Source organism: Triticum aestivum, chromosome 2B, assembly GCF_018294505.1.
Source record: "Triticum aestivum cultivar Chinese Spring chromosome 2B, IWGSC CS RefSeq v2.1, whole genome shotgun sequence".
Lineage (NCBI taxonomy): Eukaryota > Viridiplantae > Streptophyta > Magnoliopsida > Poales > Poaceae > Triticum > Triticum aestivum.
This window is the reverse complement of record NC_057798.1, coordinates 5,077,925-5,105,126: the sequence shown is the minus strand read 5'-3', so window position 1 is coordinate 5,105,126 and position 27,202 is coordinate 5,077,925. Positions and strand designations below refer to the sequence as shown.

The following is a 27,202-nucleotide window of genomic DNA, read 5'->3' as shown; positions in this document are numbered from 1 at the left end:
CTGGGGGGCACCGGCCCTGGAGATGAGATCTCCCAAGGGGGGCGGCGGCCAAGGGGGAGGCTTGCCCCCCAAGGCAAGTGGGGCGCCCCCCACCCCTAGGGTTTCCAACCCTAGGCGCAGGGGGGGCTAAGGGGGGCGCACCAGCCCACCAGGGGCTGGTTCCCTCTCCACTTCAGCCCACGGGGCCCTCCGGGATAGGTGGCCCCACCCGGTGGACCCCCGGGACCCTTCCGGTTGTCCCGGTACAATATCGGTGACCCCCAAAACTCTCCCGATGGCCGAAACTGCACTTCCTATATATAATTCTTTACCTCCGGACCATTCCGGAACTCCTCATCACGCCCGGGATCTCATCCGGGACTCCGAACAACTTTCGGTTTGCTGCATACTCATATTCATACAACCCTAGCGTCACTGAACCTTAAGTCTGTAGACCCTACGGGTTCGGGAGACACGTAGACATGACCGAGACGGCTCTCCGGTCAATAACCAACAGCGGGATCTGGATACCCATGTTGGCTCCCACATGCTCCTCGATAATCTCATCGGATGAACCACGATGTTGAGGATTCAAACAACCCCGTATACAATTACCTTTGTCAATCGGTATGTTACTTGCCCGAGATTCGATCGTCGGTATCCCAATACCTCGTTCAATCTCGTTACAGGCAAGTCACTTTACTCGTACCGTAATGCATGATCCCGTGACCAGATACTTGGTAAATTTGAGCTCATTATGATGATACATTACCGAGTGGGCCCAGAGATACCTCTCCGTCATACGGAGTGACAAATCCCAGTCTCGATCCGTGTCAACCCAACAGACACTTTCGGAGGTACCTGTAGTGCACCTTTATAGTCACCCAGTTACGTTGTGACGTTTGGTACACCCAAAGCACTCCTACGGTGTCCGGGAGTTACACGATCTCATGGTCTAAGGAAAAGATACTTGACATTGGAAAAAGCTCTAGCAAACGAACTACACGATCTTGTGCTATGCTTAGGATTGGGTCTTGTCCATCACATCATTCTCCTAATGATGTGATCCCGTTATCAATGACATCCAATGTCCATAGTCAGGAAACCATGACTATCTGTTGATCAACGAGCTAGTCAACTAGAGGCTCACTAAGGACATATTGTGGTCTATGTATTCACACGTGTATTACGATTTCCGGATAATACAATTATAGCATGAATAAAAGACAATTATCATGAACAAGGAAATATAATAATAATCCTTTTATTATTGCCTCCAGGGCATATTTCCAACAATCTCCCACTTGCACTAGAGTCAATAATCTAGTTACATTGTGATGAATCGAACACCCATAGAGTTCTGGTGTTGATCATGTTTTGCTCGCGGAAGAGGTTTAGTCAACAGATCTACGATATTTCAGATCCGTATGCACTTTGCCAATTTCTATGTCTCCATCTTGAACATTTTCATGAATGGAGTTGAAGCGACGCTTGATGTGCCTGGTCTTCTTGTGAAACCTTGGCTCCTTGGCAAGTGCAATAGCTCCAGTGTTGTCACAGAAGAGTTTGATCGGCCCCGACGCATTGGGTATGACTCCTAGGTCGGTGATGAACTCCTTCACCCAAATTGCTTCATGCGCTGCCTCCGAGGCCGCCATGTACTCCGCTTCACATGTAGATCCCGCCACGATGCTCTGCTTGCAGCTGCACCAGCTTACTGCTCGACCATTCAACATATACACGTATCCGGTTTGTGACTTAGAGTCATCCAGATCTTTGTTGAAGCTGGCGTCGACGTAACCCTTTACGACGAGCTCTTCGTCACCTTCATAAACGAGAAACATGTCCTTAGTCCTTTTCAGGTACTTCAGGATATTCTTGACAGCTGTCCAGTGTTCCTTGCCGGGATTACTTTGGTACCTTCCTACCAAACTTATGGCAAGGTTTACATCAGGTCTGGTACACAGCATGGCATACATTATAGACCCTATGGCTGAGGCATAGGGGATGACACTCATCTCTTCTATATCTTCTGCCGTGGTCGGACATTGAGCCGAGCTCAATCTCACACCTTGCAATACAGGCAAGAACCCTTTCTTGGACTGATCCATTTTGAACCTCTTCAATGTCTTATCAAGGTATGTGCTTTGTGAAAGACCTATGAGGCGTCTCGATCTATCCCTATAGATCTTGATGCCTAATATGCAAGCAGCTTCTCCAAGGTCCTTCATTGAAAAACTCTTATTCAAGTAGGCCTTAATGCTGTCCAAAAGTTCTATATCATTTCCCATCAAAAGTATGTCATCTACATATAATATGAGAAATGCTACAGAGCTCCCACTCACCTTCTTGTAAACCTAGGCTTCTCCATAAGTCTGCATAAACCCAAACGCTTTGATCATCTCATCAAAGCGAATGTTCCAACTCCGAGAAGCTTGCACCAGCCCATAAATGGATCGCTGGAGCTTGCATACCTTGTTAGCATTCTCAGGGTCGACAAAACCTTCCGGCTGCATCATATACAGTTCTTCCTTAAGATAGCCGTTAAGGAATGCCGTTTTGACGTCCATTTTCCATATCTCCTAATCATAGTATGCGGCAATTGCTAACATGATTCGGACGGACTTCAGCTTCGCTACGGGAGAGAAAGTCTCATCGTAGTCAACCCCTTGAACTTGCCGATAACACTTAGCGACAAGTCGAGCTTTATAGATGGTAACATTACCATCCGCGTCCGTCTTCTTCTTAAAGATCCATTTGTTTTCTATCGCTCGCCGATCATCGGGCAAGTCTGTCAAAGTCCATACTTTGTTTTCATACATGGATCCTATCTCGGATTGCATGGCTTCAAGCCATTTGTTGGAATCTGGGCCCGCCATCGCTTCTTCATAGTTCGAAGGTTCACCGTTGTCCAACAACATGATTTCTAGGACAGGGTTGCCATACCACTATGGTGTGGAACGTGTCCTTGTGGACCTACGAAGTTCAGTAGCAACTTGATCCGAAGTACCTTGATCATCATCATTAATTTCCTCTCCAGTCGGTGTAGGAACCACAGGAACATTTTCCTGAGCTGCACTACTTTCCGGTACAAGAGGTAGTACTTCATCGAGTTCTACTTTCCTCCCACTTACTCCTTTCGAGAGAAACTCTTTTTCGAGAAAGGATCCGTTCTTGGCAACAAAGATCTTGCCTTCGGATCTAAGGTAGAAGGTATACCCAATGGTTTCCTTAGGGTATTCTATGAAGACACATTTTTCGGACTTGGGTTCGAGCTTTTCAGGTTGAAGTTTCTTGACATAAGCATCGCATCCCCAAACTTTTAGAAACGACAGCTTAGGTTTCTTCCCAAACCATAATTCATACGGTGTCGTCTCAACGGATTTAGACGGTGCCCTATTTAAAGTGAATGTAGCTGTCTCTAGAGCGTATCCCCAAAATGATAGCAGCAAATCAGTAAGAGACATCATAGATCGCACAATATCCAATAGAGTGCGATTACGATGTTCGGACACACCGTTACGCTGAGGTGTTCAAGGCGGCGTGAGTTGTGAAACGATTCCACATTTCCTTAAGTGTGTACCAAATTCGTGACTTAAATATTCTCCTCCACGATCTGATCGTAAGAACTTTATTTTTCGGTCACGTTGATTCTCTACCTCATTCTGAAATTCCTTGAACTTTTCAAAGGTCTCAGACTTGTGTTTCATCAAGTAGACATACCCATATCTAGTTAAGTCGTCTGTGAGAGTGAGAACATAACGATATCCTCCGCGAGCCTCAACGCTCATTGGACCGCACACATCGGTATGTATGATTTCCAATAAGTCGGTTGCTTGCTCCATTGTTCCGGAGAACGGAGTCTTATTCATTTTACCCATGAGGCATGGTTCGCATGTGTCAAATGATTCATAATCGAGGGACTCTAAAAGTCCATCAGCATGCAGCTTCTTCATGCGCTTGACACCAATGTGACCAAGGCGGCAGTGCCACAAGTATGTGGGACTATCGTTATCAACTTTAGATCTTTTGGTATTCACACTATGAATATGTGTAACATCACGTTCGAGATTCATTAAGAATAAACAATTGACCATCGGAGCATGATCATAAAACATATCTCTCATATAAATAGAACAACCATTATTCTCGGATTTAAATGAGTAGCCCTCTCGTATTAAACGAGATCCTGATACAATTTTCATGCTCAAACTTGGCACTAAATAACAATTATTGAGGTTTATTACTAATCCCGTAGGTAAATGTAGAGGTAGCGTGCCGACGGCGATCACATCGACCTTGGAACCATTTCCGACGCGCATCGTCACCTCGTCCTTTGCCAGTCTCCGTTTATTCCGCAGCTCCTGCTATGAGTTACAAATATGAGCAACGGCACCGGTATCAAACACCCAGGAGTTACTAAGAGTAATGGTAAGGTACACATCAATTACATGTATATCAAATATACCTTTAGTGTTGCCGGCCTTCTTGTCCGCTAAGTATTTGGGGTAGTTCCGCTTCCAGTGACCCATCCTTTGCAATAAAAGCACTCAGTCTCAGGCTTGGGTCCACTCTTTGACTTCTTCCCGGCAGCTGGCTTACCGGGCGCGGCAACATCCTTGCCGTCCTTCTTGAAGTTCTTCTTACCCTTGCCCTTCTTGAACTTAGTGGTTTTATTGACCATCAACACTTGATGTTCCATCTTGATTTCTACCTCTGCTGACTTCAGCATTGAAAATACTTCAGGAATAGTTTTCACCTTCCCCTGCATATTGTAGTTCATCACAAAGCTCTTGTAGCTCGGTGGGAGCGACTGAAGGATTCCGTCAATGACCGCCTCGTCCAGGAGGTTAATGTCCAGCTGGGACAGGCGGTTGTGCAACCCAGACATCTTGAGTATGTGCTCACTGACAGAACTATTTTCCTCCATCTTACAACTATAGAACTTGTCGGAGACTTCATATCTCTCGACCCGGGCATGAGCTTGGAAAACCAGTTTCAGCTCCTCGAACATCTCATATGCTCCGTGTTGCTCAAAACGCTTTTGGAGCCCTGGTTCTAAGCTGTAAAGCATACCGCACTGAACGAGGGAGTAATCATCAGCACGAGACTGCCAAGCGTTCATAACGTCTTGGTTCTCTGGGATGGGTGCTTCACCTAGCGGTGCTTCTAGGACATATTGTTTCTTGGGAGCTATCAGGATGATCTTCAGGTTCCGGACCCAGTCCGAATAGTTGCTGCTGTGACGCCCCCGATTCAATCATACACTAATCATGCACGCAAATGTGTACAATCAAGATCAAGGACTCACGGGAAGATATCACAACAGAACTATAAAACATAAATAAGTCATACAAGCATCATAATACAAGCCAGGGGCCTCGAGGGCTTGAATACAAGTGCTCGATCATAGACGAGTCAGCGGAAGCAACAATATCTGAGTACAGACATAAGTTAAACAAGTTTGCCTTAAGAAGGCTAGCACAAACTGGGATACAGATCGAAAGAGGCGCAGGCCTCCTGCCTGGGATCCTCCTAACTACTCCTGGTCGTCGCCAGCGGGCTGCACGTAGTAGTAGGCACCTCCAGTGTAGTAGTTGTCATCGACGGTGGCGTCTGGCTCCAGGGCTCCATCGTCTGGTCGCAGCAACCGTGTAAAGAAAGGGGGAAAAGGGGGAACAAGGCAACCGTGAGTACTCATCCAAAGTACTCGCAAGCAAGGAGCTACACTACATATGCATGGGTATATGTGTAAAGGGACATATCAGTGGACTGAACTGCAGAATGCCAGAATAAGAGGGGGATACCTAATCCTGTCGAAGACTACGCTTCTGGCAGCCTCCGTCTTGCAACATGTAGAAGAGAGTAGGCTGAAGTCCTCCAAGTAGCATCGCATAGCATAATCCTACCCGGCGATCCCCTCCTCGTAACCCTGAGAGAGAGCGACCACCGGGTTGTATCTGTCACTTCGAAGGGTGTGTTTTATTAAGTATCCGGTTCTTGTTGTCATAAGGTCAAGGTACAACTCCAAGTCGTCCTGTTACCGAAGATCACGGCTATTCGAATAGATTAACTTCCCTGCAGGGATGCACCACATTACCCGACACGCTCGATCCCATTTGGCCGGACACACTTTCCTGGGTCATGCCCGGCCGCGGAAGATCAACACGTCGCAGCCCCACGTAGGCAGAACAGACAGGTCAGCACGCCGGTCTAAACCTAAGCGCACAGGGGTCTGGGCCCATCGCCCTTAGCACACCCGCACGTTGCGAGGGCGGCCGAAAGCAGAACTAGCCCCCTTAATACAAGAGCAGGCTTACGTTCCAATCCGGCGCGCGCCGCTTAGTCGCTGACGTCACGAAATGCTTCGCCTGATACCACGACGCCGGTTGCCCATATCTTGTCCCTCGTGGCGGTTAGTGCGTAGAAGGTCAACGACCCAACTCAGATCAAATACCAAGATCTCGTTAAGCGTGTTAAGTATCCGCGGACGCCGAACAGGGCCAGGCCCACCTCTCTCCTAGGCGGTCTCAACCTGCCCTGTCGCTCCGCCTCAAAGATCCACTCGCGGGCACTCCTACGAGCCGACCCGTCTTTAGTCACCACATGTATCATGTATAAGTATATAGTATATACCTGTGATCACCTCCCAAGTGATCACGCCCGATAGTATAGCACAGCAGAGGGACAAGAATGTAGGGCCACTGATGGAAAACTAACATCCTATACTAGGCAAGTAGGAATGCAGGTAAATGTATCAACAGAAGTAGCAAAGACAGGCTATGCATCAGGATAGGAATAACGAAAAGAAGTAACATGCTACACTACTCCAATGCAAGCAGTATAGAGGAGACTAGGCGATATCTGGTGATCAAGGGGGGGGGGGCTTGCCTAGTTGCTCTGGCAAGAGAGAGGGGTCGTCAACTCCGTAGTCGAACTGGGCAGCAGCAGCGTCGGTCTCGTAGTCTACCAGAGAGAAGAGGGGGAAGAAACAATGAATACCATGCAAACAGATGCATATCGATGCATGACATGACAAGTAACTATGCTAGGGGTGCCCAATCGCGGTAGTAGGTGATACCGACGAATGGGGAAATCATCCGGGAAAGTATTCCCGGTGTTTCGCGTTTTTGGGCAGAGGAGTCTGAGGGGGAAAGTTGCGAGTTCGATAGGTTAGGGGGGTGTGGCGGACGAACGGGTTGCTTATCCGGAAACGTCTCGTCGTTCTGAGCAACTTTCATGTAGAAAGTATTTTCATCCGAGTTACGGATTGAAAGATATGATTTTCTAAAGATTTAATCATTTTCTGATTTTTTATGTAGTTAATTCAAACATGAAATAATGACATCAGCATGATGTCATGCTGACGTCAGCAGTCAACAGAGTTGACTGGTCAACCTGTCCAGTGGGTCCCACTGGTCAGTGACACATTTTAATTAACAGATTAATTAAACTAATCATAATTAATTAGGGGGTGGGCCCCACTGTCATTGTTTGATTAATTAACTAACAGCTAATTAGTGTAATCTAATTGTGATTAATTAACTTAATTAATTCGTTAATTAATTAATTAATTTAATTATTATCTATCTATTTATTTATTTTTATTATTTTTTAATTTTTTTTATTTTAATTAAAACGTTCTGGGGCGTGGGCCCCCACTGTCATTGGCACAGGGGCCGTAGCGGGTTACGGGCGCTACGGGGCGGGTCGGGCGTTGCGGCGCCTGACTGGCGTTCGCCCAAGGAGGGCCGGGGCAAGGCCGTGGCCGTGGGGGCCCGACGGGGCGCGGCGTCGCCCGAACGGGCACGCCGGCGAGCAAAGGCCCGAGGCAAAGGCGGGCCGCGGGCATTGGCACGGCCGGCCACGGCGGGGCACGGCGCCGGCCAGGAATGGGCGCAGTGGCACTGGGCACCGCCGGGGTGGACCCGAGCGACGGCGGCATCGATGCCGGAGAGCGGGGCCGGGCGGCACGAGGCCGAAGGGCGAGCGGGCGACAGGGCGGCGGGCGCGGGGCTTCGGCACAGGTGGCAGTGACCGGAGCCGGAGAGGGGGTCACGGGTGCGGGCATGGGCGCCGGGGTGGACGCCGGGCATCGGTCCCGGGCGCGTCCGGCCGGGGCCGCGGCCGCAGGAGACGGCGGTGGAGCGTGACGCGATAGAGGGCAGGCGCGCAGACGCGCACGGGGTCGCGGCCTGCGAGCGGGAGGGCGCCGGTGGGTGCGATGAGCGAGAGTGAGTAGGAGAGGGAGGGGCGCGGGGATGCTCACGGGGCCGGTAGGGAACGGGGCAGTGTGCTCGGGGATGATCGGGGGGACGACGGGGACGAGCGGCGGAGCGGGAGGAGTCCGGCGAGGCGCTGGCGTCCTGGCGGCGGGAGGGGGGGCGTTTCGGGCGTCGGTGACCTCCTCCTCTCGATCCCGATCCAATCGGGGGAGAGAGGGGAGGGGTGAGATATTATCGGAGGGGGGAAGAGTGTCGGTGGCGGTTGGTGGACTGGGTGATTGGGGGGGTTAAAGGAGTGGGGTGTGGGGTGGGCCGGCCGGGGCCTGGTGGTGGCCGGCCGGGGCCTGGTGGTGCCCGGGGGGGGTTCTCTTCTATTTTTTTTGTCTTTTGTTTTTCTGTTTTATCTCTTTTCTTTTATTTATTTTCTTTTACTGTTTTAATTCAACTAGGGCATTTAAGTATTTTATAAATTTGTGTTTTCTTTACTATAATTACCTATGCCATTTTTGGCACGGTCCGAACATTTTTGTTTTAAAGTTTGAAAACTTTGTTTGTTTGCCAAAAATTCAAATTTGAATTCGAATCGTTTTGAACTATCGCGAGATTAGCGACAGTAATGGAGGTGACATGGCGTCAGTAGCAGATGTTACTGTAGCTTGATTATCCGGGCGTCACAGCTGCCATCATCTTTCAGCTTGGTTTTCTCTAGGAACGCGTTGAAGTTCATGGTGACATGAGCGTCGGCCATTTGATCTACAAGACATTTTGCAAAGATTTTAGACTAATGTTCATGATAATTAAGTTCATCTAATCAAATTATTTAATGAACTCCCACTCAGATTTGACATCCCTCTAGTCATCTAAGTGTTACATGATCCGAGTCGACTAGGCCGTGTCCGATCATCATGTGAGACGGACTAGTCATCATCGGTGAACATCTCCATGTTGATCGTATCTTTCATACGACTCATGTTCGACCTTTCGGTCTCTTGTGTTCCAAGGCTCGTCAAGTTAGGCTAAGTGTTTTGCATGTGTAAATCTGTCTTACACCCGTTGTATGTGAACGTAGGAATCTATCACACCCGATCATCACGTGGTGCTTCGAAACGACGAACTTTAGCAACGGTGCACAGTTAGGGGGAACACTTTCTTGAAATTATTATGAGGGTTCATCTTATTTAGTACCGTCGTTCTAAGTAAAAAAGATGCATAAACATAATAAACATCACATGCAATTATATAGTAGTGACATGATATGGCCAATATCATATAGCTCCTTTGATCTCCATCTTCGGGGCTCGATGATCATCTTGTCACCGCATGACACCATGATCTCCATCATCATGATCTCCATCATTGTGTCTCCATGAAGTTGCTCGCCAACTATTACTTCTACTACTATAGCTAACGGTTTAGCAATAAAGCAAAGTAATTACATGGCGTTGAATCAATGACACGCAGGTCATACAATAATTAAGACAACTCCTATGGCTCCTGCCGGTTGTCATACTCATCGACATGCAAGTCGTGATTCCTATTACAAGAACATGATCTCATACATCACAATATATCATTCATCATACATCACAACTTTTGGCCATATCACATGACAAGGCAATTGCTGCAAAAACAAGTTAGACGTCCTCTAATTGTTGTTGCATCTTTTACGTGGCTGCAATAGGGTTCTAGCAAGAACGTTTTCTTACCTAAGAAAAAGCCACAACGTGATTTATCAACTTCTATTTACCCTTCATAAGGACCCTTTTCGTCGAATCCGCTCCAACTAAAGTGGGAGAGACAGACACCCGCTAGCCACCTTATGCAACTAGTGCATGTCAGTCGGTGGAACCCATCTCACGTAAGCGTACGTGTAAGGTCGGTCCGGGCCACTTCATCCCACAATACCGCTGAAGCAAAATAAGATTAGTAGCGGCAAGAAAGTTGACAACATCTACGCCCACAACTAATTGTGTTCTACTCGTGCAATAGAGAACTACGCATAGACCTAGCTCATGATGCCACTGTTGGGGAACGTTGCATAAAATAAATTTTTTTCCTACTTTCACCAAGATCCATCTATGAGTTCATCTAGCAACAAGTGATAGGAGTGCATCTACATACCTTTGTAGATCGCGTGCGGAAGCGTTCAAGTGAACGGGGTTGAGGGAGTCGTACTCGTCGTGATCCAAATCACCGATGACCAAGTGCCGACCGGACAACACCTCCGCGTTCAACACACGTACGGAGCGGATGACGTCTCCCGCGCATTGATCCAGCAAGGAGGAGGGAGAGGTTGATGAAGATCCAGCAACACGATGGCGTGGTGGTGGATGCAGCACGGTTTCGGCAGAGCTTCGCCGAGCTTATGCGAGCGGGAGAGGTGTAGCAGGGGAGAGGGAGGCGCCAAGGCTTCAGGGTGCGGCTGCCCTACCTCCCCCCCTTTATATAGGCCCCCTGGGGGGGCGCCGGCCCTGGAGATGAGATCTCCCAAGGGGGGGCGGCGGCCAAGGGGGGAGGCTTGCCCCCCAAGGCAAGTGGGGCGCCCCCCACCCCTAGGGTTTCCAACCCTAGGCGCAGGGGGGACCCAAGGGGGCGCACCAGCCCACCAGGGGCTGGTTCCCTCCCCACTTCAGCCCACGGGGCCTTCCGGGATAGGTGGCCCCACCCGGTGGACCCCCGGGACCCTTCCGGTGGTCCCGGTACAATACCGGTGACCCCCGAAACTCTCCCGATGGCCGAAACTCCACTTCCTATATATAATTCTTTACCTCCGGACATTCCGGCACTCCTCCTGACGTCCGAGATCTCATCCGGGACTCCGAACAACTTTTGGTTTGCTGCATACTCATATTCATACAACCCTAGCGTCACCGAACCTTAAGTGTGTAGACCCTACGGGTTCGGGAGACACGTAGACATGACCGAGACGGCTCTCCGGTCAATAACCAACAGCAGGATCTGGATACCCATGTTGGCTCCCACATGCTCCTCGATGATCTCATCGGATGAACCACGATGTCGAGGATTCAAACAACCCCGTATGCAATTCCCTTTGTCAATCGGTACGTTACTTGCCCGAGATTCGATCGTCGGTATCCCAATACCTCGTTCAATCTCGTTACCGGCAAGTCACTTTACTCGTACCGTAATGCATGATCCCGTGACCAGACACTTGGTCACTTTTAGCTCATTATGATGATGCATTACCGAGTGGGTCCAGAGATACCTCTCCGTCATACGGAGTGACAAATCCCAGTCTCGATCCGTGTCAACCCAACAGACACTTTCGGAGGTACCTGTAGTGCACCTTTATAGTCACCCAGTTACGTTGTGACGTTTGGTACACCCAACGCACTCCTACGGTATCCGGGAGTTACATGATCTCATGGTCTAAGGAAAAGATACTTGACATTGGAAAAAGCTCTAGCAAACGAACTACACGATCTTGTGCTATGCTTAGGATTGGGTCTTGTCCATCACATCATTCTCCTAATGATGTGATCCCGTTATCAATGACATCCAATGTCCATAGTCAGGAAACCATGACTATCTATTGATCAACGAGCTAGTCAACTAGAGGCTCACTAAGGACATATTGTGGTCTATGTATTCACACGTGTATTACGATTTCCGGATAATACAATTATAGCATGAATAAAAGACAATTATCATGAACAAGGAAATATAATAATAATCCTTTTATTATTGCCTCTAGGGCATATTTCCAATAAAAAATATTGTGAAATTGATGTTGTCTCATGCATCAGAAACGGTGTACTTCTACATTTTTGTTACAAGTGATAGCTAGCCAGCGTACACCTAAACATTAAACCGCAACATCATGGTTGGATAATGAATGCGGAGAGGTGCAAGAACCACCATGTTCGTACCTTCTTTAGAAGCAATTGCAGTTAGCAAGTTACATACCAAATTTTACCTGCTACTGAATGCAATGTGGTTGGTGTTTACTTTGTGAGTTTTTCATGTTTTAATTTTGAAGAAAAACAATAAAACTATTTTTGTTTATCTCAACCTCGGAAATACTAATAGTATTCTTCTTGATCTTGTAGGATATAATAACTGGTGAGACAGCTAGGAGTTTGCCGAATTGCTCCCATGCTTTTCACCAGTCTTGCATGGACATATGGCTCCTTACGCATGGTTCATGCCCTGTGTGTCGGCAACATGTGCAGCGTATATAAGAATAAATGCATTTTGTACAATTGAGTTCTCTGTCCTAGAAGTTATGTAAAATATATGCTCTCATACAATGTACAAAGGGAGAAGAGAGAGAGAGTATACCCACACCGCGTACTCCAAGCAAGTGACTATGTACTGCTATTTAATCTTACATTCTGCGAAAAATTTTGTGTGGAAAAGATTAATTGTCTGTCATAGAATGTATACAAGACATTTTAGAATCTGAGTTAGGCTGATATGGGATGTATCAGTGTTGCATTCTATATATGTGATTAAAATGAGTTTGTATAAAAAAAGTGAAGACCAGAAGACTACTCAGCAATTTTGAGGGTTATGCTGACTAGCAAAACCCTGCGCGGTGGCACGTTGCGTATCCGAGGGAGAATCAGATGCACTGACCTTTGAAAACAAAGGAACACTTGAAGGGGAGGACGGCAGAAAAAAAATCAACCTACGCATCAGCCCAGGACCACTATGAAGATGCATACAAGGTTATGATCTGATCGTTACCAACTCATAGCTTAATTAGCGGAAGTAGAGTTGGTGAAGATCGTCGATGCAGATCCCCGTAGCTAGGATTTTACAATATGTGATCAACTTTTAATCACAATATCCAAGAATCAGTGATTAACATGTTTAATCATAATTCCCGTGAATTATATCTTTGACCAGCCTTCCATACATCTATAACTCGTATGACATTCATACATAAGCTGGACATTCCAGTCTTCTCTGTTTTTCCCTTTATACTTCTAACATTTTTAAACCAATATTTCTCCTACTCTCAGAAGAAGCACCCAACTTTAGTAGTGGCGTCAGCCCTGGATTTCTTAGTTATGTAAGTCTTACTGACACCCTTTGGACATTTCCTTTCTATTTAAGTTGTTGTTTTTTTCACCTTCATCACATGACATGTGTTCTTCTAGATCCCTCTCTTATCAGTTTAATGCATAGTAAAGACTTTACTAATACTTTGGAAACAAACATTGCTTTGGATATCTCATTCATTTTAGCCTTTGTTTGTATCTGAAACCAATTTCAGTTCCATGAATATCACATAACTATCCCAAACTTATGAAGTTCGGGTCTCATGGAAGCAAACATATTGCACTTGCTCGTTTTGGATCGAAGGACAAGGGCCACATCATCCATAGCATTAGCGGGAGAATACCAAAAGCATGCGATATGACAATGTCCTTCTCGGCACTCCCGAGGACAATCCTCATATTACGATACCAATCGCAAAGTTTTAACTAGATATTTAATAGTTATTCAATTTTACTAGGAAAGGTGGAAACACTAGCCATTATTCTATAACTATTATGCAAATTTGACTTAGACAATATTCATAATTAATTGCATTGGGAATTAAACAATTTAATTCTATAGTGCACTCCCGGTCAAATAAATATCTCTGATAATTGATTTTGAGTGATACAAGACCCACATATCAATTGTCCGCCATTGATATAAATCACCAGTGATGAAGAAAATCGCAACCGGTAGGCCAACTTGCCAACCACATCTCAATGTGACTCTTGTTCATCTTTCGATGGGCGTGTTCCGAGCTCAGGAAATCCTCCAGAACGTCAAGACAACCACGTGGTCTCACTGCGATGTCTCAACTAACCAGCCTCACACTTCTCTAATCATTTGTACCCATGGATATCATGTGATACCCCGAATAGATAGGTGTCATGACGGTGTTACACTTGGGAGAACACTAACTACTTGATATTTTAAGTGAGAGATCACCCTAATAAAAAGTGACTACCGCGCAATCAAAACGGTGCATTATAAGGGATAAACATCTCAGGCAATTCATAATAGAATGATATCGTATAGCCCTTTCTGACGGAGAAGTGTTTAATTTCTTGGTATTCAGCATTTGCATCGGCGTTCACCTTCACGAAGATTGCCACCACCTTGTCGATGCACCAGAGAATATTGCTATCTCTATTCCAAATAAAATAAGTGCATTACATAAGGTTGACATGTAGGTCATTAAAGTGATAATCATATGGCTCCAGCCATCATGTCGAATCATCACATGCATGTCATGTTAATTAACTTACATCACATAGTCTTTTCATACAGAATCAAATTAATATGAGAACTGCTATACCACATCATATGCCATCCTGCAAAACCAAGTTAGACGCCTCTAATCGGCTTATGCAAAAACTTATTTTGATGTGGCGTCTAAGGTTTTGACGTAAACCACTGCTACCAACGTTTATCATCAAGTATGATTATTCAAGTCGCTTTTTTAACTTTGCAGGGTGTATGAAGCACGAGATAATAAAATCTCAAACCCAATGCTGAACTTTGTCATACGCATGACCCCCGTGCAGATCATACCTGCATTTCCCTTTAGTCCGCGAAATTACATCTTTCTCTAACTATGATGGAATTCAACGAAATGTTAGCACTTCTTAGATCAATTAGGATCGTAGATTGCCAGAACTTTGAAACTCCGCCATGCTATTATCAAGATCAGAAATATGCAAATTCTAGGGAAGCAACAAGAACATCAGGTAATAGATTTCATCTGCTACCTGCACAAATAATTTTCAGCAATAGATCTCATCTACTATAAAATTATGTTATGCAATATCAATACATCTCTATGTATTCTAGATCGAAACCTGCATCTATGCATAGCACGGCTCATGATGCCCCTGTAGGGGAACACGACATAAAACTAAAACTTTCCAACCATCACACCAGCTTAGGACCACTATGAAGATGCATACAAGGTTTTGATCTGATTGCTACCAACTCATAGCAAAGAGGAAGTAGAGTTGGCGAAGATCGTCAGTGTAGATCCCAACAGCTAGGACTTCACAACCTCCCAACCACGAGGATGTACTCCCTCGGGCGATCCCTCGGACAGACCTTCGGGAGGCTCATGGACAGAACCTCGGGCATTACCTCGGACAGCCCTTCGGGAGGCTCATGGACAGAACCTCAGACATTACCTCGGACAACCCTTCGGGAGGCACTCTCAGAATCTCGAACGGTCACTCCGACAACCCTTCGGGAGGCACTCTCGAACTAAGATTGAACGTACGACCTCTCTACGGGGTGGCACACATAAAGTGTCAACTATCCGGCATGGCTTTAATACGTCTCTATCATATCTGTAATTTTTTATTGTTTCATGCCAATATTCTACAACTTTTATATACTTTTGGCAACATTTTTATTATTTTTTCGAACTAACATATTGATCCAGTGCCCGGTGTCAGTTCCTGTTTATTGCATGTTTTTTTGTTTTGCAGAATATCCATATCAAACAAAGTCCAAATGCGATAAAATTTTACAGAGAATTATTTTCAGAATATATGTGATCTATGGGAAGTGGAATCAACATGAGACGATGCCCGAGGGGCCCACAAGCATAAGGGGCGCGCCCCCTTACCCAGAGCGTGTCTGGCAAGCTTGTGGTCACCCCGTAGGTCAGTTGGAGGTGTCCTTCAGCAGCAAGGAATCTTATATCCAAAAAATTCGTGTTAAAATTTCAGCCCAATCGGAGTTACGGACCTCCGTATATTTAAGAAACGGGGACGTGAAATAGAAGAGAAACAAAGAGACAGATCCAATCTCGGAGGGGCTCTCGCCCTTCCGCCACCATGGATGCCATGTACTGAGGGGAAACCCTCATCCCATAAAGGGTGAGGTCAAGGAAGAAGGAGGAGGGGGCTCTCTTCCCCTCTCTCCTAGTGGCGCCGGAGTGCCGCCGGGGCAAGGATCATGACAACGATCTGCACCAACAACCTCGCTACCGTCAACACCAATTTTCACCCCTCTATACGGCGATCTAACACCTCTTCTCCCCGCTGTAATCTCTACTTCACCATCGTGCTCAATGCTATATATTATTATCCAATGATGTGTGGCTATCCTACGGTCTTTGAGTAGATTCATTTTGTCATATGGGTTAATTGATGATCGTGATTGGTTTGAGTTGCATTTTTTATTTTGGTGCTGTCCTATGATGCCCTCCGTATCGCGTAAGCGTGAGGGATTCCCGTTATAGGGTGTTGCAATACATTCATGCTTCGCTTATAGTGGGCGGCTAGTGACAGAAGCTTATACCTGAGTAAGGGGGTTGTTGGTTATGGTAATAAAAGAGGACTTGTTACATAATGCTATGGTTGGGTTTTACCTTAATGATCTTTAGTAGTTGCAGATGCTTACTAGAGTTCCAATAGTAAGTCCATATGATCCAAGTAGAGAAAGTACGTTAGCTCATGCCTCTCCCTCATATAAAATTGCAATAACGATTACCGGTCTAGTTATCGATTGCCTAGGGACAAAATCCTTCTATTGTGTTACAAAAAGCTCTCTACTAAACAACTAACTTTGTTATCTTGCAACTTACTCTTAGTTTTATTCTTGCTAAGTAATCCTAGTTTTATTTTTGCAAACTATCCTATCACACCTACAAAATAGTTTCATACTTGTTCTAGGTAAAGCGAGCGTTAAGCGTTCGTAGAGGTGTATCGGTGGTCGATAGAACTTGAGAGAATATAAATTCTACCTTTAGATCCTCCTTGGGATCGAAACTGTTACTTATCAAATAGGCTACGAACGATCCCCTATAATTGTGAGTTATCAAGACCTTTTTCTGGCACCATTGCCGGGGAGCAATATCGTGGGATGAATATTCTCGTGTCATGTTGTTTGCTTTATCAGTAAGTAGTTTTTATTTCCTGTTCTAAACTGTTCTCTATCTTTAGATATGGATATGGAACACGAAATACCAAAAAAATTAGGTGTACTTGGTATTCATGGAGATGGGGAACCTCCTAAAACCCACGATGCTGGTTATGTGAAAAACTTTAAAGACTAATTTGATAATCCTGAGAAAACCCCATTCAACGTGATCATGGGAGTCACGTTGGATCAACACTTTAGGGACTATCGTTTGACTCAAAAAGGGAAACACTTATGGGATCAAATTGAAATGTTACATTTGTATGCTTGGGATTTATGCGTGAGATATGATTATACTTGTTTCTCTAAGATGAAGGCTCCACACCTTCCTATTTCATGTGAATTTAATAATAATGAAACCTTGGCTTCCTATGCTAGTGGTATATATGATTATTATGATGTGGAACGAATAGAAGAATATGTGGCTTTTAACGGTGCATGTGAAATAGAATTTTTGTTTGGAGAGTATGAAAATTGGGACAATGTTGTTTACAGATCTAAAAATCTTTCTATACTTAAATATTGCTAGGAGAATTATAAATACAATGTCGATATTGATGCATCTATTGAGAAAGGCTCCGCTGTCCAAGAAGGGACTAATATTTTGTAGGAATCTATGGAAGAAAAAATTGATGACACTGTGAGCTCATTAGATGAAAAAGATGAGGAGGAGAGTGAAGAACAAATGGAGGAAGAGCGGATTAGCTACCTGCGCCCACCTTCTGATGAGAGTAACCCTTAAACGCATACATTGTTTAATTTCTCTTCATGCTTACCGAAGGATGAATGCTATGATGATTGCTATGATCCCTTTTTGATGATGTTTGCTATGATTGTGGCCATGATGCCAATATGAATGATGCTTATGGAGATGAACTTGCTATAGTTCCTTATGTTACCAATGGAATTTTTCCTATTGCACCCACACATGATAGTCCTATTACCTTTTTCAATTCTCCCAACTACACTATATCGGAGAAGTTTGCACTTATTAAGTATTATATTGATGGGTTGCGTTTTACCACTACATATGATGATTTTGACGAATATAATATGCATGCACTTTCAGTTCCTACTTGCAATTATTATGAGAGAGGAACTACATCTCCGCCTCTCTATGTTTCCAATACGATAAAATTGCAAGAAACTGAGTATACTATGCATTGGCGTTTACTTTGTGTGCATGAATTGTTCTTTTATGACATGTGATGCATAGGAAGAGGGTTAGCCTCTGTTGTTATGTGGTATATGTTACTCTGTGCTCACTACTGAATTAAAAATCATTTTGAATTAAAATAGGCTTTGATATACCTTGGGATCCGAGTGGATCAATTACTTGAGCACTTTATGCCTAGCTTAATGGCTTTAAAGAAAGCGCTGCTCGGGAGACCACCCATAAGTTTTAGAGAGTCATTTATTTCTGTTGAGTGCTTTTAAAAAGTTTAAAAACAGAAAAAAAATATAGAGGGGAACCTAAAACTTTACAAAAAGAAAATTGAAAGTAAGAAAGACGAGCACCGTTGAAGTGGGGGAGCTCCTTGAACTTTGTTCAAGCCCATGGAAACTTTGTGAATCTTGAATTACAGAAAACTTTTAACAAAAGATATTATACCCTTGTACAAATTCATTGTATTATAAAAATAATGTGCCAAGATTTGCCTTTAGGATGATTAGATTGCTTGTTTGGTGTGTGCGGTGCGAAAACAAAAATGTCGGCTGTAGTGCGTGAATTTTCCTTTTTACTGGAACATCAAAAGTTTCTGAAATTTTTACACAGTACCGCCATGCAAGTTTTTTTTCCTAATGTTTCAGAATTTTTTGAGTTACAGAAGTATATGTACCATTTGCATCTTTATCGACGGTCTTGTTTCCAAAGATTGCTGTTATAGTTTCTTTGTTTGTGTATGTTTGAAATCTTGTTGAGCCCCACTGACTTGGGAGCCACAGAATTGTGATGGCAGTGGGTAATTCTTGATCATAATTGCAAAATAATGTTATAGTAGGACATGATGGGATTCAATGTTATATGTACTAACCCCTCTAATAAAAAGTTTGTTTGAGTTTTCTGTGGATGAAGTGTTCGAAGATCGAGGAGGTATCAATATGAGAAGAATAAGAGGAGCCAAGAGCTCAAGCTTGGGGATGCCCAAGGCACCCAAGTTAATATTCAAGGACAGTCAAGCGACTAAGCTTGGGGATGCCCCGGAAGGCATCTATCGGTATGTCTCGGTTTTTGTTTTGCTCACATGATATGTGTAAATTCTTGGAGCGTCGTGTGCTTTTATTTTGCTTTTAATAATGCTCCATGCTGGTACGAGATAGTCCTTGGTTGATTTATCGAATGCTCTTTGCACTTCACTTATATCTTTTGAGTTTGGCTTTAAGATTGCTTCATGTGCTTCACTTATATCATTTGAAGTTTGGATGCCTGTTTCTCTACATTGGAAAACCGTTATTTTGTTACAGCTTGGGAAAGTCTTTTGTAGAAAGAATTAAACTTATATCTATTTAGAGATTCAATAGGAATTGGTCATTCACATGGTTAGTCATAAAATCATACACAAAACTTATAGATCACTGGATATGATATGTTTGACTCCTTGCAATACTTTTGCGATATTGAGGTGGTAATATGGGGGCATGCTAGTAAAAGAATTAAAGTTGAGTATTAATAATGGTGTTAAGGGAAGTATGTCTTTACGCAAGTAAACCTTCACGCATGTAAAGTGGTGGCCGCTGCCATTAGCGGTGAGGTCGGAGCATATTTTATCCTTGATTGAAATCCTTTTGTGCTGTTTGAATCGGGGGTGTGCGATGGTTAACTCCTACCAACCTCCCCCTAGGGTATGCTAGTACTACTTTGCTTCGAGGGCCAATAAATATTTCACAATAAGTATATGAGTTCTTTATGACTAATGTGAGTTCATGGATTATACGCACACTCACCTTTCCGCCATTGCTAGCCTCTCCAGTGCCGCACAAACTTCGCCGCTGCAAAAACCCTCCATATATCTTTCTCAAAACAGCCACTATACCTACCTATCATGGCATTTCCATAGTCATTTCTGAGATATATTGTCATGCAACTTCCAGCATCATATACATGACTTGAGTATTATTGCCATATTGCTTTGCATGATCGTAAGATATCAAGAATGATATTTTCATTGCTTGTCCTTTTTTTGATATCTGCTATGCTTGATCATTGCACATCATTTTAAAAAAAAGTGACATCTTAAATTGTCTTTAAAAATCAACAATGTTCATTATTTAAAAAGTGGTTTCAATTATTTTGTATAAGTTTTGATTGTTCCAAAATGTGATTTCAATTACTTCAAACATGTTGCAGTTCTTTCAAAAATATCATGATTTCAATCAAGTGATTTCAGCCTTTTCAATCATTTCAAAAAGCGATATGAGAAACATTTTAGTATTACAAACATTTATTTTATTTTATTAAATAACAGTTTGAACCATTTTCATTATTAAAAAAAGGTGATTTCAAGATAGAATGCGTACATGTCAATATATAATACTCCCTCCTTAAAGAAATAAGAGCATTTAGATCACTACTGTAGTGATCTAAACACTTTTATATTTCTTTACAGAGGTATTTCCTCCGTTCCTAAATATAAGACCTTTTAAAGATTCACTCATTTTGCTCCGTATGTAGTCTATGATGGAATCCCCAAAAGGTTTTATATTTAGGAACGGAGGGAGTAGTAAAACGAAGGCTTGCAGTCCACAACAATTAATTAGGATGCTTTAACCGAAATATTTTGCCGCTAATTCAAAAAGAGGAGGAAATAGGGGAACAATTAAGATGCTCCTTTTGGCAGGGAGATACTTTGCTCATTGCGGAAGTAATTGTGGGGGTCGATCTCAGCCTTGGCCTTGGTGAGCCTCTGGTAGTTACCCTTGAAGTATTTCGGCCCCCAGTTGGGACCCAGATCCAGGTCCCTGCAGTTGAAGTAGGCTCCCCTTGACATGGAATTAGAGCTCACGTACGGTGACATGAAGGCGTACATGTCCCTCACCCACTTGCTCTGCACGTTTGCCGAGTCGTCTCCCGAATCCACGGGCAGCCAGTAGTTGTACAATTGCATGCTATACAACACCCCGGCGCGGTGCGGGAACGGCGTCGCGTCCTCCTTCACGTTGCTCATCCGCCCGCCATAGGGGACCAGGACGATCTGCGCATTTGGCTGCCCAACCTGCTTGTTGAAGATCTTGGCCCACACCTCCCGCCGAATGGGCCGCCGGACGTAGTCCGTGGTCGCCTTGAAGCCATGGCTGGAGTCGATCTTGGAGGTGGTCCGCTTCGGGAGGTCCTCCACAGTGCAGTTGTTTACCTAGGCCATGGACTCGATCCAGCTCATCTCCTTGCAGTCGGAGCGCCTCAAATTCAGTCTCTCTTTCTGGCTCATCACCAGAGACAGGAGCGTGTCGCATGTGCCGAGGAACACTGCTCGAAAGACGGCCATGTCGTTCTGGACAAGCGCCCTGATGTACAGTTCGTCCGGCAGGGCCGGCGCCACCTTCTGCCACTTGGTGACCGCGTGCACGGCGGCTCCCTGGCTGTTGGACGCCGAGACCTTGAACACCGATACCGTCGCCGGGACGGTCACGAGCCTCACCTGCCACTTCAGCACGACGCCGAAGCTCCCTCCGCCGCCGCCTCTGATGGCCCAGAAGACGTCGTCCCCCATGGTGGTCTTGTTCAGGAGCGTGCCATTGACGTCCACCAACTCAGCATCGATAATGTTATCAATGGCCAGCCCGTGCTTGCGCATCATCTTGCCGAAGCCACCGCCGCTAAAATGGCCTCCGACGCCGACGGTCGGGCACACGCCGGCCGGGAATCCCAGAAGGCTACTCGCCTTCGATATGGCATAGTAGAGCTCGCCGAGCGTCGCGCCGGACTCCACCCACGCTGTCGATGTCTGGTTGTCGACGACCACGGCGCGTAGCTCCAACATGTCGAGCATGGTGAAGCCCTCGGTGTGCACGGACCGGTACGACAGGCCCTCATAGTTGTGCCCGCCGCTGCGCACGCGGATGGGCACCCCGTTTAGGCTGCCGCAGCGCACGGCGACCTGCACGTGGTGAGCATTCACCGGCATCACGACATAGAGCGGCCTCTCGGTGGTGTTTGCCAGGAACTTTGGGTTCCTCATGTATTTGTGGAGCTGCGTGTTGAACAAATCCTCGCCCTGCTCGAACACCGAGATGTTAGCCTTGGTGACGCATTGGAGGAAGCCAGCGGGCGACGCTTGGGAAGAAGAAGAGATCATGGAGCAGCTGCAGAACAAGAAGGTTAAGGTGAGCAGCAGTGGCGCCGCTAAGTTGAAGCGCTTGCCCATGGCCATCGTTGCTACTACTCCTCGCTCACCGTCCCCAAATAGATGGCCTATATAAAAGGCACCAATATTATTTAATGACATTAAATAGATACTAAAAAAATCAATGCTTACTAAGTTTACCCGGATATCTATTTAATATTAAGAAAATGTATGGGAGGGCATCAATTAAATAGATATTTAGATATAGCAATCCCAATGCATATCTAAACAATCCTCAGGTAATGTCTTTTATGCGAGAAAGTTTATGAGATATCTTAATTTGGTGCCAATATCCACATTTAGATTAACATATTGTTGATTTTAAGCAAGATACTGATTGCACGTCTATATTAGGTAAGACATCAATGGCATATTAGGCAGGATATTAGTTGCATGTTTTTTTTGGAAGGAATGCCATCATGGCGGTTTATATTTCATGTGAGAATAAAGATACATCGTTTGATAAAACGTCTACTAGAAACCCCGGAGGCTCCGACTTCCAGACAATTGTTCGAGAAGTCTCCGAGTTCCTAGACAATACATCCGCCGCCATATTGGCCTCCCTAGGACAGTGATGAAGACATACTAAAATAAAATTGCGAGCTAAAAAAGAGCATTCTTCATAGATTGCCGCCGCTGGGCCGAGTGAATTTCCGCCGTTCTGCATGATCTCAATTACCTCCATACAATCCGCCTCCACGTAGATTTTGTTGCAGCCCATATCATTAGCCAGAAGAAACCAATCCCTAAGACCCCGAGCTTCTGCTGTCCCGGCATCTTCCACGAACGGAATATCAACACAAGATGCAGCCAAGAAAAAACCTGTGTCATCACGTAAAATTGCACCCGTACTCCCAATACCTCTGTCTTGATCAAACGTAGCATCAACATTGAGTTTAACTAGACCATCCGGCGGCTTGTTCCATCCATGTCTTTTGATTCTCGTATTTTTGGATTGTGCCCGTGTGAAGTTTTTTGCCAAAGCTAAAATTGCTTGTGCTGATCTCGTTGGCTCAAAAAGGAGCTCGCCATGAGTGAACTGGCGACACTCCCACCACACATACCAGACACCTATGGCTAGTAGATCATTGCGGTTAACATCAGCCACCAACGACTGAAATTGATTCCTGGACAGTAGCACATCCGCCAGCACAGACCCTCCTTCCCTTTCAGATGAACATACCTCATTGATCAAGGGTCCCAGACCTAGAATTCACCATATTTCTTGCACTCTCGGGCACAGAAACAAAGCGTGCCTAATGCTCTCACAGTCGGATGTACAAAGCGGGCATTGGGAACTAGTTATCATATGCCTATTCGCAAGGACTCCGTAACAGGGAATGGCTGCGAGAGAGAGAGAGAGAGAGAGAGAGAGAGAGAGAGAGAGAGGACGAGCTAGGGCAGGCTAGGGTTTCGGGCAGAAACAACAATTGGCATCAGAGCTTCAGGTTCGAGAGCCCGCCGGTGGCTATGGCAATCGTGCCACACGGCGCAGGCGCGGGCGGATCGGTGTCGATGGCGATGCCGATGCTCTCGCCGAATAAATACACGGTGTGGGCGATCAAGGCGCAGGTGATCCTCGATGCCCACACGCTGTGGGAGGCTGGCGTCGGTGGGCGACGCGGCGGTGAACGCTAAGCTGTGCAAGACTATGTGACATATGATCCTGTCAGGGCTGCCGGACGACGTGTTGCTACAGGTGGAGGCGAAGCTCGCCGTCATCAAGGTATGGGACTCTCTGAAAGTGAGCTTCATCGGCGCGGAGCGGGTGCGGGCGGCAATGCGGGCAACGCTGCGCGGAGAGTAGGATCGCCTGAAGATCACAGACGGTGAGGCGCTGCACGCGTACGCCGGGAGGCTGGCTGGGATGACGGCGCAGTTCACGAACCGCGGCGAGATGCTGGGCGACACGGAGATCATGAAGAAGCTTATGGATACGGTGCCCGATCATCTCTTCCCTGTCGTCACCGGCATCGAGCAATTCTGCGACCTTGACGAGATGACGTTTGACTAGGCGCTCGGGAAACTGCACGCATTCGACGAGCGGGTTCGGCGTCGTGGACAAGACAGCGGCGAGTGCGGGGGTGAGCAGCTGCTCATGACAGCGGTGCAGTAGGCAGCATGGGATCGGCGACATGGTGGCGCGCGGGACGACGGCGACATGCAGAGCATGGCATCGGGGAACGGCGGCAGCAGGCGCGCTGCTGCTATAAGTGCGGAGAGCGCATACACTTCAAGAGGGACTGCCCTCAGCTGCGGAGGGAGCCGGCGGCGGAGCGGGCATTGCTGGCGGACGCCAGCGTCGAAGGCGGCAGACTCCTCTGAGCCGTGTCTCAGGGGGTGAGTGTTGGCAATAAGAGCAACAGCCAGAGCGTGGTTGCTGCATGTGCGCGCCAAGCGCAGACCGGACCGCACCGGGTGGGCGTGATCGCTGCGTGCTCGCCGCGAGCTGCGCGCGTGCGTGTGCGAGGTGGCCCTGAGCGGAGCGGGCCAATCGGGGAGCTAGCAGGGGTGGGAGCATGTGGGTCATTCCCAGCGCAGGCCCGACTACATAAGCGTCAGGTCGATCATTGTAACAGTGTGGTCTAGGGCATCGAGTTCGTGCTTGAGGAAAGAAAAGCCGTCTGTGTAGCGGGGCGTTCGTGCGCCAGCAATCCCTGTGTCCACTTCATCTGCCTTCTTCTCCTCCTCAGTCCGTTGCAGTGAGAAGTGAGATACGAGAGAGAGCACGAGCTAGGGCAGGCTAGGGTTTCGGGCAGCAACAACAATTGGTGAGCAGCTGCTCATGACGGTGGCGCAGTGGGCAGCGCAAGATCTTTGACACGATGGCACGTGGGATGATAACGACATGCGGAGCATGGCGTCGGAGAACGGCGGCAACAGGCGCGGCCGCTGCTACAAGTGCGGCGAGCGCAGACACTTCAAGAGGGACTGCCCTCAGCTGCGGAGGGGAGCCGGCGGCGGAGCGGGCGCAGATGACGGACGACGGAGTCCTCTGAGTCGTGTCTCAGGGCGTGAGTGTTGGCAATAAGAGCCACGGCCAGAGCATGGTGGCTACGTGTGCACGCCAGGCACGTCGGGCGCAGACTGGACCGCGCCGGGTCCGCGGCTCAAGGGGTGTGTGCGTGCGTGCGTGAGTTAGGCTGGCGTGTGCATGCACGAACGCACCCAGTGGGCGTGCGTGGTGTAGACTCAGGTCACATGTATGCACGGATGGGCCAAGAGAATTTCAGAATTTTACTTGGGATTTGGGCCAATGACCCACTAGCAAATTCCAACAAAATCAACTATAAAATCGAGCCATTGATTCAATTAATGATTTAGTCACACACTTAATTAGGGACACAGATAATTAATAGTAGGTAATATTTCAACTGTATCTTAACTATTAGGCTGCCCGTAATGGTAGTATCATAGGTAGTATTATGCATGCCAACTAGGCAATTTTGATGAGGTGTCATGGCATTAAATGAAGAAATAGAGGGTGGAGTATCATATCATGATACCGTATCATAATAAATGCTATGCTACTTTGTGTCATTCATGGCAATAAATAGAGTATTACATGATACTAAAATACTCCCTCCGTTCCTCAATATAAGGTGTACTATTTTTCCAAAAAGTCAAACTTCTCTAAGTCTGACCAAGTTTATAGACAAAAATATCAGTATCTAGAATACCAAATCATTATCACTAGATTCATCATGGACTATATTTTTACATTTTATATATTTAGTGTTATAAATCTTTATATGTTTTGCTGTAAAGTTGGTCAAACATAGACAACAGTTGACTTTTTAAAAAACTAATACACCTTATATTTAGGAACGGAAGGAGTATGATACTATGCATTAGGGAGGTAGTATCATACACTAGTGTCATATGTATGATACTAGTATATGATACTCCCCATTACAACCAGCCTTAAAAGGAGAGATGGAGATTGTACGCGGTATGTCCAACTCCCCATCCCTTGGTCATCCCAACAGAAACCCATCCACTCCCACCTCCACGCATGCACAAAAAAATCCACCTCCCTTGCCTCACACTAAAAGAAAAGGAAAGAAAATAGAAACCAAGCATCGAACCGATTTGAAAATCAAGGGAAATTAAATGTTCAGACAAATAATTACGCATGCAATTAATTAAGTTTTTTCTACCGTGTCTCCTCTTAAGGCAAGTTGGAGACCGCATGTGGTACGTCCACCCCACACTCCTTGATCCCTCATACGAAAGCATCCGTCCCCACCATCCCACACGCACAAGAAAACCCGCCTCCCTTGCCTCACACAATAAAAAAACAAAAAAGACCGACCTCCTCGTGACCCCCCTCCCCCCCCCCTCGCGATGATCCGTTGCCTACCACACCACCGGGCTGGCATTATCTAAAACAACGACATGCCTCGGGATCGATTCGGTCACCGTCGTGCATCATCAGAGGAGGGGCCCAAGGAACGCGCCTCATGGTCGATCTGACCAAGAGGCAGTTGTGGGAGAGTCTTCACCCGATCGACGTCCCTTATACCATCATCTTCCTAACCATGCATCATTTCAATCATGGGGCGAGTGTTGCATGGAACAGTCAGACAAGCACAAATGGATCAACCCAGCAACCTCCACCCAGTGAGCGCAAAGCTTGGATGAGGTTATCTGTCAACGCTTGGAAAGTTGCCACCACGGACGACTACTTCAACGACGTCCCTCAGCAAGTACCATCACACACATCTTCTAGAA

At 46.2% G+C, this 27,202-nt stretch overlaps 1 pseudogene; it reads right to left on the bottom strand.

Annotated features, from left to right (window-relative positions):
- Nucleotides 1-20,944: 20,944 nt before the first annotated feature.
- LOC123047652 (berberine bridge enzyme-like Cyn d 4) lies at nt 20,945-22,489 on the bottom strand (annotated as a pseudogene).
- Nucleotides 22,490-27,202: the final 4,713 nt, after the last annotated feature.